Below are 14419 nucleotides of genomic sequence, written 5' to 3'. Positions count from 1 at the left end.
CCTGCTGAAAAATTCAAACCCTACAAGAACTCTATCTGCACTCACTGTGGATTAAAAGGTCACATAAAAGAAGGTTGTTTCAAATTTCTTGGATATCCGGAGTGGTTCAAACAATCAAGAAAAAAACAGGTTGCTGTCAACACAGCAAATGTGGCAAATTCTCTATTGGATGACATTGAAGAACATGTAGAGGTTACTGGAACGGAATATAAACAGTTCAAAGAATGGTGCAAGTCAAATTCAAAAGGAAAAGGGAAGGTAGCAGCAGGAACTTCAGAGTATAGTGCAGGTAAGTACACTAAAATTCCAACCTGTTATGATTCTTGTTATGCATTTACATTTGAACACAGTATGAGCACATATCATGATGATAACAATGACATAATGTGGCTGATAAATTCAGGGGCAAGCAGTCATGTTTGCAATACTAGATAACTGCTCATTAATATTAGAAAACTTGAGAAAGTAAGGATCCTATATTTAGCGGATAGATCAATTAAAAAAATAGTTGAATTAGGAGATATGAAACTAAATGAAAGATTAGTGCTAAAAGATGTCATGATAGCAAAAGACTTCAAATACAATCTAATATCAGTAGCAAAATTGATTAAAGATGAGAACATGATGTGCATATTTGATGAAGATGAATGTATTTTGCAGGATCGTAAATTGGTCAACAAATTTCAGCTTGGGAAGAAAATTGGAAATTTGTTTTTCTCTTCTCTTCGTTATTGTTCTAAGGACATTTCTCATAGTAGTTCTACTGAATTTTCATCTCCTGTTATTGATTGTATTAGATTGCATAATAGACTTGGTCATCCATCTCCTAAAGTCATGAATAATGTCTACCCTGGTTTGGGAAATAAGATACACCATTGTGAAGTTTGTTCCATTTCAAAAATGTCAAGATTGCCTTTTCCTGATAGTTGTTCTGTTTCAAAAAAAATGTTTTGAACTTATTCATGTTGACCTTTGGGGACCTTATAAGCAGTGGCGGACCTACAAGGGGGGCCTTGGGAGGCCCCGGCCTCCCCCAACCAGAATAAAACTTTTAAAATATTATATATATATGTTTATCAAATAAGGCTTTGCCTGAGTGGTTTTGGAGTTGAAATTTATAGTGGAGGTCAGGTGATCAAACCCTGCCTCTACTATAATTACAACATTTTATTTTATACAAATTTTATTTTCTAATATTTATAATAAATTAACCCTTCCTTTTACAAAAATTAATAAAAAAACTAATTCATAATTATATTATTCTAATTTCAAATATAATTTTATTAAAGTAATTATTATTAATATTTTATTTAGGGGTTGTGACACATATTTATTTTTAATCATTTATTTTATGTAGGATATAGAATAATGAAGATGTTCTATAAACGAATTTGTACTTCTACATCACATGACCAACATGAGTCTTCTCAATCAATTAATGAGTCTACTAATGAGTCTAATGTTACTGATTAAATATACATGGTTAGAATATAGCATATCAAAAGATGCATCATTTTGTTTTTGGTGTTATCTTTTCAAACCTTTAAATAGAGAAAACGTAGATGATACATTTATAGGAGATGAGTACAAAAATTGGAAAAGAGCATTAGAAAGATTCAATCGTCATATGAGAACTTCAAATAGTTGTCATATTGAAGCTAGAATTCAATTTGAATCATTTTAAGATCAAAGACATATAACGTGAGAAACGTTTTACGTACACATGGTCGTGATATATAAATAAATTATCACACATGTTTAACGACAATATTTGATGTAACACGCTTTCTATTGAGGCAAGGATTACCTTTTCGAGGACATGATGAGTCAAGTAGTTCATCAAATAAAGGAAATTTTCTTGAATTGATTGATTGGTATTGTCAACGTAATGAAGATATTTGTCTTCTTTTGTACCGACTCATGGACAAGAATAATTTAGTAATTGTGCTTATTAGTATTTTTATATAATTATCGAGTAAAATTTTAATTAAAAAATACATTTATTTGATAGCCAAAATATGCTACGTTATTATGTATTTGGCCCCCCCGAGAAAATATTTCTGGGTCCTCCACTGCTTATAAGGAACCTTCAATAATTCAAGTTTCTTATATGTTAACCATAGTAGATGATTATAGTATATGCACTTGGATTTTTCTTCTCAAAGATAAAATATGTGTATTTGAAAACATGAAAAAATTTATTACTTTGGTGAAAAATCAATATGAATCTTCAGTTAAAATAGTAAGAAGTGATAATGGTACTGAATTTATAAATTCAAAATTCAATATATTTTTTAATTCTTTAGGTATCATTCATCAAAAAACTTGTGCCTATTCTCCACAACAAAATGGTGTTGTGGAGAGAAAACATAGACACTTGATTAATGTGGCAAGGTCATTGATGAATCAATCCAAACTTCATATTAAATTCTGGCATTTCTCTCTTCTTACTGCAACTTATTTAATTAATAGAATTCCATCTTCAGTTTTGGATTTTAAAACACCATATTTTATGCTACATCAAGATAATTGTTCATATAATCATCTTAAAGTTTTTGGATGTTTATGTTACATTGAAAATGTTTTGCCGCATAAAACCAAATTTGAAGATCGTGGCATTAAATGTATTTTTATTGGTTATCCATCTAATCAAAAAGGCTATTTGGTTTATGAAATTAATAACGGTGTTGTTACTATTTCGAGAGATGTTATCTTTTATGAAGATATATTTCCATATCAAAATATAACTGACAATTCACATTACACAATATCTTCTCCAAATAGTTGTGAATCATCTATTATTTTTGATAATGAAATACATTTTGATGATGATAAAACACACGAAGTTATTTCTGACAATCCACTTGATTTGCTTGAACATTCTTCTCAATCTGACTTACAATTATCTGATAACCAACCTGTTTTATCAACTGATCATATTGTTACTTTACCTAATTCAATTGATTCTCATCATGTTCATCAAAATAGAAGAAGTACTAGGGAAAAACATTCACCCTCCTGGTTGAAAGATTTTGAAATAAATCATGTTGAGATTGAATCCACAAATTCCAGTAGATACACCCCTAACACTTATCCTTTTATAAATTCTCTATTAGACTGTGAATACATTAATTTTCTTTCTAATGTTGATCATACTTACACACCACAATCATTTTTAGAGGCTTCACAAAATCCTGATTGGATTCAAGCCATGACACATGAGCTTGAAGCTCTAAAACATAATCATACTTAGGAAATTACAACTTTACCAAAAGGAAAAAAGGCCATTGGTTGTCGCTGGATTTTCAAAACAAAGTTAAATTCTGATGGCAGTTTAAACAAATGTAAGGCACGTTTAGTGGCTAAAGGTTTTAATCAAAAAGATGGAATTGATTTCCATCAATGTTTTGCACCTGTTGCTAAGACAGTTACAGTTCGTTTTTTAATTGCACTTGCTGCCTCTAAACGATGGCATTTACATCACATTGACATCAATAATGCTTTTCTTCATGGCAATCTTGATGAGGAAATTTATATGAAACTTCCTGAGGGTGTACATTCTAATTTAAAAAAACCTGTTTGTAAACTAAATAAAAGTTTATATGGTTTAAAACAGGCTTCAAGACAATGGCATGCTGAAATTTCTTTAAGTCTAACTATAATAGGATTTATTAAATCAGAACATGATCATTGTCTTTATATTAAACATTCTAAATCTAGTATCACTGTTTTGCTCATATATGTTGATGATTTTCTTATTGCTGGAAATGATTTGACTGAAATTTCTTTGGTAAAGAATTTTATTGATTCTAAATTTACCATAAAAGACCTTGGAAAAGCCAAGTTCTTTCTTGGTCTTGAAATTGCACAAACCAATAATGGTTTTTGTGTTAATCAAAGGAAATACATTCTTGATCTTATTGGTGATGTTGGTCTTATGGGTTGTAAACCAACTAAAATACCCATGATCAAAGGCATTAAATTTTCCAATGATCATGAGAATATAATGGCAGATCCTTCTAAATATAGGAGACTTATTGGGAGATTGTTATATCTTAATTATACTAGACCAGATATTACATTTGTTGTACAACAATTGTCTCAATTTGTTAATCAATCAATGAATTGTCATTGGGAAGCAGCTTTACATTTGGTTAAATATTTAAAGGGTTCAATCTCTTTGGGACTGTTTTTTCCATTTGATAATTCACTACATATTGAGGCATTCTCTGATTCTGATTGGGGTTCATGTCTAGAAACAAGAAAATCATTATCAGGTTATTGTATCATGTTTGGAAATTCGGTTATCTCTTGGAAAACAAAAAAACAACCCACTGTATCTCGTTCTTCAGCCGAGGCTGAGTATCGCAGCTTAGCTGTGACAGTTTGCGAGATTAAGTGGCTTTCATATCTTATTAATAATTTCCGAATTATTCTTCAATTACCCATTACATTACATTGTGATAATCAGGCAGCCATTCATATTACAGAAAATTCTGTATTTCATGAGCGGACAAAACATTTAGACATCGATTGTCATGTAGTTCGAAATCAATTTTTATCTGGTTTTATAAAATTGCAGCACATATCCACTAAATTACAGATTGCTGATATTTTTACAAAGGCTTTGGACTATCCACAATTCAGCTTTCTTCGATCGCGATTGTTTTTACAAGATGTGCATCCTTAGGGGGCAGTATCAAGCTGAATGATCAAAAAGATTTGTAGATTTGTAATACAAATTAATAAGTATATGTTAGTATTTTAATATAATGTTTTAAGTTGATTGAAATTGTAATATATGTAAAGTGTAAGGGCTATTTTGTTAGTTTAGTAAAACTAATTTGGGGTTTTAACCGATTGACACTACACTTTGTAATTTTGATAACCGATTCATTAATGAAGTTGAGTTTTTCCTCTGCCTTCTCTCTATGATTTGCTTTCTTGATTAATCTAGCAAAGTAATCTTGCTGGATTCGTTCAATTGAGTAACTAAATTTTAGTGTAAATGGATACAATATTTTTTCGAAATAATTTTTTTTTTTTATTTTGTTTTAACTTTAATTATTTTAGGATAAATGAGTATGACATCCTTCTAATATAATTATTTATTTTATTTTTGATCTTCTTAGTGAACTATGAGTCCATGATTTTAGAAAATTATTTCAACAACTCGTTATTGTTTAAGAAATTTATAAATTGGAAGCGTTAAATTTTGGTGTTTAATAGTAGAATTTTTTAATTTTTTCTTTCTAATATGACTTGTATGTGTCTCAAGTTAATAACCAGTTCTTAATAATTGGTGAAGTAAAATGTTTTTTTTTTTATAGTTTTTCACCTAAACTTGTCGTCTTCAAAACTTAGGTTTAGAGTCCGAATTCAGAAAAACTATCATTCAAGCAAATTGATAGACAACATATGGATCTATTTGTTGGAATTTTTAAACTAATTCTATAAGTTCTATTAATGAATGGAAATTAGAATATGGGTAATAAAATTAAATCAATTTCATGTGAAATTCAAATGTGAATTATAGGATGAAATTTGATCCAAATGTTTGAATTAATTAATTTAAATTAATTAATCAAAATGCCTTGATGACCAATTAACAAAATGTTGTTAATTTGTAGTGTGACTTACATGAGTTTGTTATTATTATTAATTGTTATGATAATTTAATATTATTATTAACAGATTAAAAAACCATGTAACGTGAGTATTGCAAAATAAATGTCTTCATTAATTTTGGCAAACAATTATCCTTCATTAAGAAGAAATATTAAGGCAAATGAAGAGGCAAGCAATGTCAACCGTTGGATCAATTGATGATTTAATTAACAGTTTATTATTTCAATAATCTAAATAGGAATTTTATCCCACACCATTCGATGGAAAAAAAAAAACCACATCACTTCTTCATTTTCATTCTTTCTCACTCTAGAATTCCAAAAGTTTTCTTCTTGTTTGTGAGTGTTCTTCGAGTTCTGTGTTCGATTTTTCCGTTGAAACCCGGTGATAGTTCAGGTACTTTATCAAGCTCGTTGTGTAGTGATTTCGGTACTGAATCACTACTAGATTTGTTGTACCCTGGGAGACAGCCATCTGTGATAAGCTCTAGCACATGGGGAGACGGTGGAACTGTTTTAAGGGAAATGTGCTAAGCACATTCCTCGAATCAACAATTTATTCGGTGATATTGTTTTTTATATATTTTATTTATTTCATCTATTTGTAACACAATTTATATATATATTTCTGTTATTTCAAAACAATATTTCTAACAATCTTAAAACAGTTTCTTTGTGCTAAGCTATTTAAGAGCTTGCGCCATCGAATATATTTTTTGTCTTTGATGTTTCAGAAATACGAGTCGCGGTGTTGCGGAAGAGATGATGTTCATTTCAAAAAAAAAAATGAAAAAGATTCATCTTAAGGAATCAACAAATAAAGATAAGTCTTTATTACATATAAATATGTTTGATTATTAACACATATGTTCTTATGCTGTTAAAGCTTAGTTTTATAAGCTAATATATTTTGATAGGAAAATTTTCTCAAGAAACATTAATTTGTATATTCATTATACAAATGTTATATAGAAAATAAATTAGAACACAATAATTTAATTTGTTCTAGTCTTATTTAAAGATTTGTTTGGTTATTAAAATTATTAATAATAATGAATGAAAATAAGAAAGTAACTAATATGTTAACTTTCAATTTTTATAAAATTTATGGTGTTAAAATTAATTATAATTGAAACATATGGTTTCAGTTTTAAAATAATTAATTATAATATATACCTTCTTTTTAATTAAACAATATAATTAATAAGAATATGGTAGGATGATTTAATAAATAAAGAGAGATGATATCTTTATTTATACATTGTTTTATATATTATATTTTATTATGGTAATAAGTTATGGTTTTAAATGGGTATATATTGTTTGACAGAGTTTAAGTCAAAAAGAAGAGAAAATTAAGTTTCTCTAAAAAGAAGACAAAAGGTCATAAAAGCGGTACAACAATGAAATGGCGCATTGGTGTAGTGGTTCAAAGTTCAGACGCAATGGTGCGTGATGACAGGGAGGTCCCATGTTCAAATCCAACTGATAAGATAGATGATTTCTTTTGTAGAAATCAGACGTGATAAAATGACACTAGTCATTTACGGTGGAACCATTCAAATTTCTTGTATAGAAATTATTAGATGAATGGAGCCAATGATTTCTTTCATAGAAATCTGATGTGTTATAAAATGACACTAGTCATTTATGTTGAAACCATTCCAATTTCTTTTGTAGAAATTATGAGTTGAATGGGGGTAGTCAATGATTTCTTTTTATAGAAATCAGATTTGTTAAAATGACTTTAGTCATTGATATTAAAACCATTTCAATTTCTTGTGTATAAATTATGAGTTGAATGTGTAGTCAATGATTTCTTGGTAGAAATCAGACTCGTTAAAATGACTCTATCCATTAATGTTGGAGATGAATGAGGTAGTTAATGATTTCTTTATAGAAATCAGACTTGAGTCATTGATGTGAAAATCATTATAATTTCTTGTGTAAAAATTATTAAATGAAATGAAATGGGGCACTATAGAAATTATGTGATTCATAATGACAGAAAATGAAGGTCATATGTATAATGAGATTAAATAAGTTATTTGTTTTAGAACTTATTCTAATCATGCATTTAAAGAGACATGACTATGTTAATCGAAATTTTCTTCGCAAAAATTGTCTCGGTGAGAACAATCTACTAAGATTTATTTTGAGCATGCATAGTCGCTTCACGCCGATTATTGTTCAAAACATGGCAATGTAAGTGCTTCGATTAATATATAAAATATATTTGATTATGTGCTAATTGATTATTAATATAAATCATGCATATTAGCTAATAATATGATGATTCATGTTATTCATAATAAGTATGATTATCTAGAAATTTATATATATATATATAAATTAAGATTTATTTTCTATCTATTTTTATTTTAATAGATAATTTTGAAATTTGTCACAAATCATGTGTTCTTTAATTGGCAAAAAAAAAATTGTTATAGAATGTTAAAGGTCATCTAGTTAATTAAGAAACGAATAATTGATGACATGAATATTAATTTTTATAATTAGTTAGTTTTATATTCGATTAAAGATAAATGATCAACATTCTAATTAAGTGTAATAATTAATATTCTAATTAATTATTATGTATTTTTTAAACGGTATTTTTAATGATAAATGAAGTTGTATATATATTTGTGTAAGAATATATATGACATATTATTTATCTGATTACGTTTCTATGTTATTGACTATATATATATATTATAGTTGTTTTGTCATCGTGGTGACTAAAATGAAAGAAGAATAATATATAATATCATATATATGGATATATTAATTTTGGTTTAAATATATTTGATAATTTTGAAATCAAATAATTACAAGCAAAATATTGTTTGATTTGAGAATAATGTGGCAAACGTGCCGATATTCCGGGATGCAAACGTGCAACCGAAAATAAATGTTTAAGCGACTTCGGTCAAAGATGCTTGAAACATTATGATTTATTTTGTATAAATCATGTGATATGGTGAATATTTATTTGATTAAATATTCTAATTTCTTTTATAGAAATTAAGTGTTGAAATAAATATTTTAATTGATTAAATATTTTAATTTCTTATGTAGAGATTATGTGAAGAATGATTTATATATGAATAAACATTCTAATCTCTTGTATAGAAATTATATTTTATTCAATTAAATATTTATGATATAGTTATCTTATTCATTGTATGATAAGTATAACAAAAGAAATTTGTAAAAGAATTGTGTGACAATTTCTTGATTAGAAAATCATTGATTTAAATCATATAAGTGTGTGATTTAAAAAATGGTACCAACACGAATGTGGGGGCAAATATTTTTATTGATTATAACACAAAAATAATTGTGTATATTATGATAAATAAAAAGATAATTTATTGTTAGAGAAATATGTTCTCTATAAAAGATAAAGTTGCGCAACTTTACAAAAAAGAAAGAAAATAACAAGAAAATGTCTTGTTTATATTTGCTGAGTTGGTGTTCAAATCGATATTTTAGATTTGAGGATTTTGAAATCAAGAAACGTGTCATATTTTGACATTATTTTCATAAAACTTTGAAGAACCAATGTCTTCAAAAGGATTTTATGAAATAAATGAAAAGGAAAGTTTATAAAGTCTTAATATGACTTATAACAAATTTTATAATAATGATATGAAATTTGATCATATTTTTATTAAAAAGTGGATGTGACAATTATATATATCATGAAGACAATGAAAATTATTTCATTACGTGTCTTTTGTATGATATTTTTATCGTTGAAAATTACGATAAAAATGATTAAATCCATAAAGGATATGAATTGCACTGAACGAAATATCATGTTGTTATCAAATGATATATTGATATTATTAAATGAAAGACTTTACGTCTTAAAGTGAATATGTTTACACTTAGAAATGCAATCTACGTAGGGAAATCTTCTAAGTTATTTATGATGGATAGATTAAACGTTATAATCTATATTTTTGACTTATGTGGAAAAATAAAATATTTTTATGTAAAATATATAATCGTTTACACGAAGGCAGAATAGTTCAAAGACATTTTGTCTACTAGTTAGCCAAGTAAACAATATTTTCATAAAATTTTAAATGATAAGCATGTACGAATGACTATGCTTCTTATTAGAAGATGTACCAAGGTTAACTAAGAATGTACCAACATAAATTTCTAATTATTATGATAGTAATTAGAAATTGGACAAGCTTAGAGTCAGTGACAAGTCTAGACATACACGTCTTAGACATAATGTCATTATACTATACTCTCTAATGGAGTTATCAAATTTGACTATGTAAGTCAAAGATAACATTGTGGATCCACTAATCAGATTATTGAATAGAGAGATAGTTTGAAGTCTTTTGAGACATTAGCCTACTATAAGTTGGTATGAAGGAAAACCCAACCTATGCAGACTGGAGATCCCAAGAACTAGGTTCAATGGGACAACCTAATTGTACTAACTTGGAAAGTTATTGTTGAGGATTAATCCTATAACAAAACAATATATATTTTGACGAGGATAAGTATATTGCTTTTAATGATTCTTTGTGAGCAAAGAGATCACCTATGTGAGGGAGAAGTGGGGCCGCTTCGAAAGAATTGCATGGCTCAATTCTAGACCCTCTCACAGAACCAGGCGTGTGTTCCATGGCTAAAACGGACACAACCATGAGAGCTTGACATGTATCAGGGAGAATTCTATGTGAAAGTGTGTAATCGTTTACACAAATGGCAGAATAGTTCAAGGACATCGAGTCTACTAATCGGCTAGTAAAGTTATATACTTTCATAAGGGAAGGTTCAAAGGGTTACACCTACCTATCCTATGTAGAATTCAACTGTTGAACCTTTCACCGGGTTAATCTTTCAATTTCCATTAATGTGGGGGATTGTTGGAATTTTTAAACTAATTCTATAAGTTCTATTAATGAATGGAAATTAGAATATGGGTAATAAAATTAAATCAATTTCATGTGAAATTCAAATGTGAATTATAGGATGAAATTTGATCCAAATGTTTGAATTAATTAATTTAAATTAATTAATCAAAATGCCTTGATGACCAATTAACAAAATGTTGTTAATTTGTAGTGTGACTTACATGAGTTTGTTATTATTATTAATTGTTATGATAATTTAATATTATTATTAACAGATTAAAAAACCATGTAACGTGAGTATTGCAAAATAAATGTCTTCATTAATTTTGGCAAACAATTATCCTTCATTAAGAAGAAATATTAAGGCAAATGAAGAGGCAAGCAATGTCAACCGTTGGATCAATTGATGATTTAATTAACAGTTTATTATTTCAACAATCTAAATAGGAATTTTATCCCACACCATTCGATGGAAAAAAAAAAAACCACATCACTTCTTCATTTTCATTCTTTCTCACTCTAGAATTCCAAAAGTTTTCTTCTTGTTTGTGAGTGTTCTTCGAGTTCTGTGTTCGATTTTTCCGTTGAAACCCGGTGATAGTTCAGGTACTTTATCAAGCTCGTTGTGTAGTGATTTCGGTGCTGAATCACTACTAGATTCGTTGTACCCTGGGAGACAGCCATCTGTGATAAGCTCTAGCACATGGGGAGACGGTGGAACTGTTTTAAGGGAAATGTGCTAAGCACATGCCTCGAATCAACAATTTATTCGGTGATATTGTTTTTTATATATTTTATTTATTTCATCTATTTGTAACACAATTTATATATATATTTCTGTTATTTCAAAACAATATTTCTAACAATTCTGTTCTAAATATAAGATCAATTAGAACTATACATAATTCACCATCGAATCTTCAAACTTTAAATTTCATTTCCTAAATTTTATAAATTTCTTAAGCTCAATTGAATTTGATTTGGTATACAAAAGAGGACCTAAATATGACCCCAAAAAAAATGATGAGAAGTATGTACAACATTCAATTAGGTCCATAAGTCATGAATTTCAAATTCTTTTGAAAATCAAATTTCAAACCAAATTTAAATTTAATAAATCAATGCATTTCAGTTACTCGAAATCATTTTACATAACTTAAAAGATTAATTTAGAAAAAACATAGAAGTTCTTAAAACAACTTAAAGAATAAATTCACGATTCCAAATAATTCTTAAAAATTATCTTGTGATGTTATAAAATATTGAATTACATTTTTTTAATAAAAAATGTAATTTATCTTTTATTTAGAGACTCTTTACATATATATCTTCTTCTTGCTATTTTGATTATGTAAATGACCATTTCTCATTTATTTGTACATTTTCAATGTTAACAAATTTATGTATATCTAATGACGCTTAATTTTGAAATGTTGAAAGTGTACATCACGTTCTCTCTAAAATAATCTACATCATTATAAATCATCATAGATATTTGTATGGGTTAGATATATATATTTCTCTCTTCATTTATCTTTATTAATTAATTTTTTTATTTCCCTTACCATATATATATTTTCTCACTAATAATATAAAATATATATTTTTTTATCAATTCTCTTAACTAAGTTTCATAATTATCTATGTCCTTTACTCTTTATATATATTTATATATATATATATATATATATATATATATATATTAATATTTTTTATTAATTGAATTTAACATTAATATTAATTATAAAAAATTGTAAAAATAATAAGAGTTTCTCAGTTATTATATTATAATTAATGAAAATATGTAAAACTAAAAATTTCAGTTATCATATTATAATTAATGAAAATATGTAAAAATAAAAAACTTCCGTTATCATATTATAATTATCTATTAATTGAATTTAACAATAAATATTGATTATATCAACTAGCAATAAATATTGATTATATCAACGTATATAACTACAATTAAACCAATATATTACTCCATCCAAATATTTTACTTTCTATAAATAATCTTAGATCAACAAGGTTCAATTGGAGAGAGAAGAGTGATATCTCCATATACAGAGCATTTTATTTCGTCGATCTCCTTTTGTCGTGTGCTATCTCTATTCATAACCTTCTCAATTTCTCTATCAATATCATGCTTTCAATAATTGAATTTGCATTATGTTATGTTTCAACAATTCGTTTTCACTGATTTGTATTTTTTTCCAGGAATTTGATCATTTCAGGCAGCTGTAAAAACATCATCGGTCTCCTTTTGTCGCTTCTAACTCTACAATCATTCACAAAATTCAAGTAATTTCTCTTTCCTAATGTATTTATCTTATTTTTTTTTCTCATTATAAGATAATATCCAACCCACCAGCAAACTCAACTCCATTATAGGTCACTCAACTCATTTTAAGTTTTTCTACAAAATCTTTCTCCTCCAAACCCAAATATGTATGGACACTATTCACATACTCAAAAGATTTTCAAAACTTTCATTTCAGTCATTTTAGTTTGTTTTTAATTAATTTATATAACTTATTTATATTTTAATTTGTTTACATATTTTATTTATTTATATTTTAATTTATTTATATTTTAATTTATTTATATGTTTAATTCATGATAATTTTAATAAGGTTTGTTTTGTTATATTTTTTTTGTTTGTGAGTTGTAATTTGTGTTTATATAATAATATTTAATTTATTTTATGCAGTTGTATAAATAATTGAATGAGAATTTAAAAAGAATTAATAAGTTGTTGTAAAATTATGGGTTCAATTTGTAATTTTAGATAAATATATAGATAATATTGAAAAAATTAAAATTTATTATAAAAATGAATATTCTGAGAATATTTTTTTGAGTTTGAGTTTTTGGGTTGAAGATAAATTATTGAGATGTTTACTGCATTTTAAGTATGAGAATAGGTAATTGAGTTAGAGATGTATAAATTCCTTTCATAATATATATATTTCTCTTTCTTAATCTAATTATTAAGTATTTTTTTCTACTTACCATATAAATTTTTATATATTTCACACTAATAATATAAAATATTCTTTTATTAATATTTTTATATAAAGATATATAATATTACATAACATATTTATTTATATATATATAATAACAATATATATAATAATGTTTAATAGATGAATATGAAAGTTTATACACAAATTATAAACTCTATAAATTACTCTACTTTTTAAATTATTTTCTTTATATATTTGACTCTCTTTCTTAATCTAATTATTAAATATTTTTTTTTCTTACTTACACTATATAAATATTTATATATTTTCACACTATTAATATAAAATATTTTTTATATTAAAATATATAATATTACATAACATATTTATTTTTATATATAATAACAATATATATAATAATGGATGAATATGAAAGTTTATACACAAATTCATTACGATTTCTATCTCATTTCGTAATTTATCTCTATTAATTAACTCTATATAATTACTTTACTTTCTAAATTAATTTCTTTATTTTATATTGAAGAATTTTTTCATTTCATAATTTATCTTTCTAATTAATTCCTAATATTACTCTTTTTTCTAAAAAAATTTTTCACTTTCATAATATATAAAAATTTAAAATTATATATATATATATATATATATATATATATATATATATATTATAGGTAGTTATGACTATTTATTTTAAATAGGTGGTTATATATAAATAAATATTTTAAATAACAATATTAAATATTTCTCTCAACTAAAATCTATATATATTAATTTCATACTTAATTTTTTTTTATCTCTAATCTTTATATATATATATATATATATATATATATATATATATATATATATATATATATATATATATATATATATATATATATGGTAATTTTAATAAGGTTTGTTTTGTTGT

This window comes from Impatiens glandulifera, chromosome 1 (assembly GCF_907164915.1).
Source record: "Impatiens glandulifera chromosome 1, dImpGla2.1, whole genome shotgun sequence".
NCBI classification, from domain to species: domain Eukaryota; kingdom Viridiplantae; phylum Streptophyta; class Magnoliopsida; order Ericales; family Balsaminaceae; genus Impatiens; species Impatiens glandulifera.
This window is presented reverse-complemented; position numbering follows the sequence as displayed.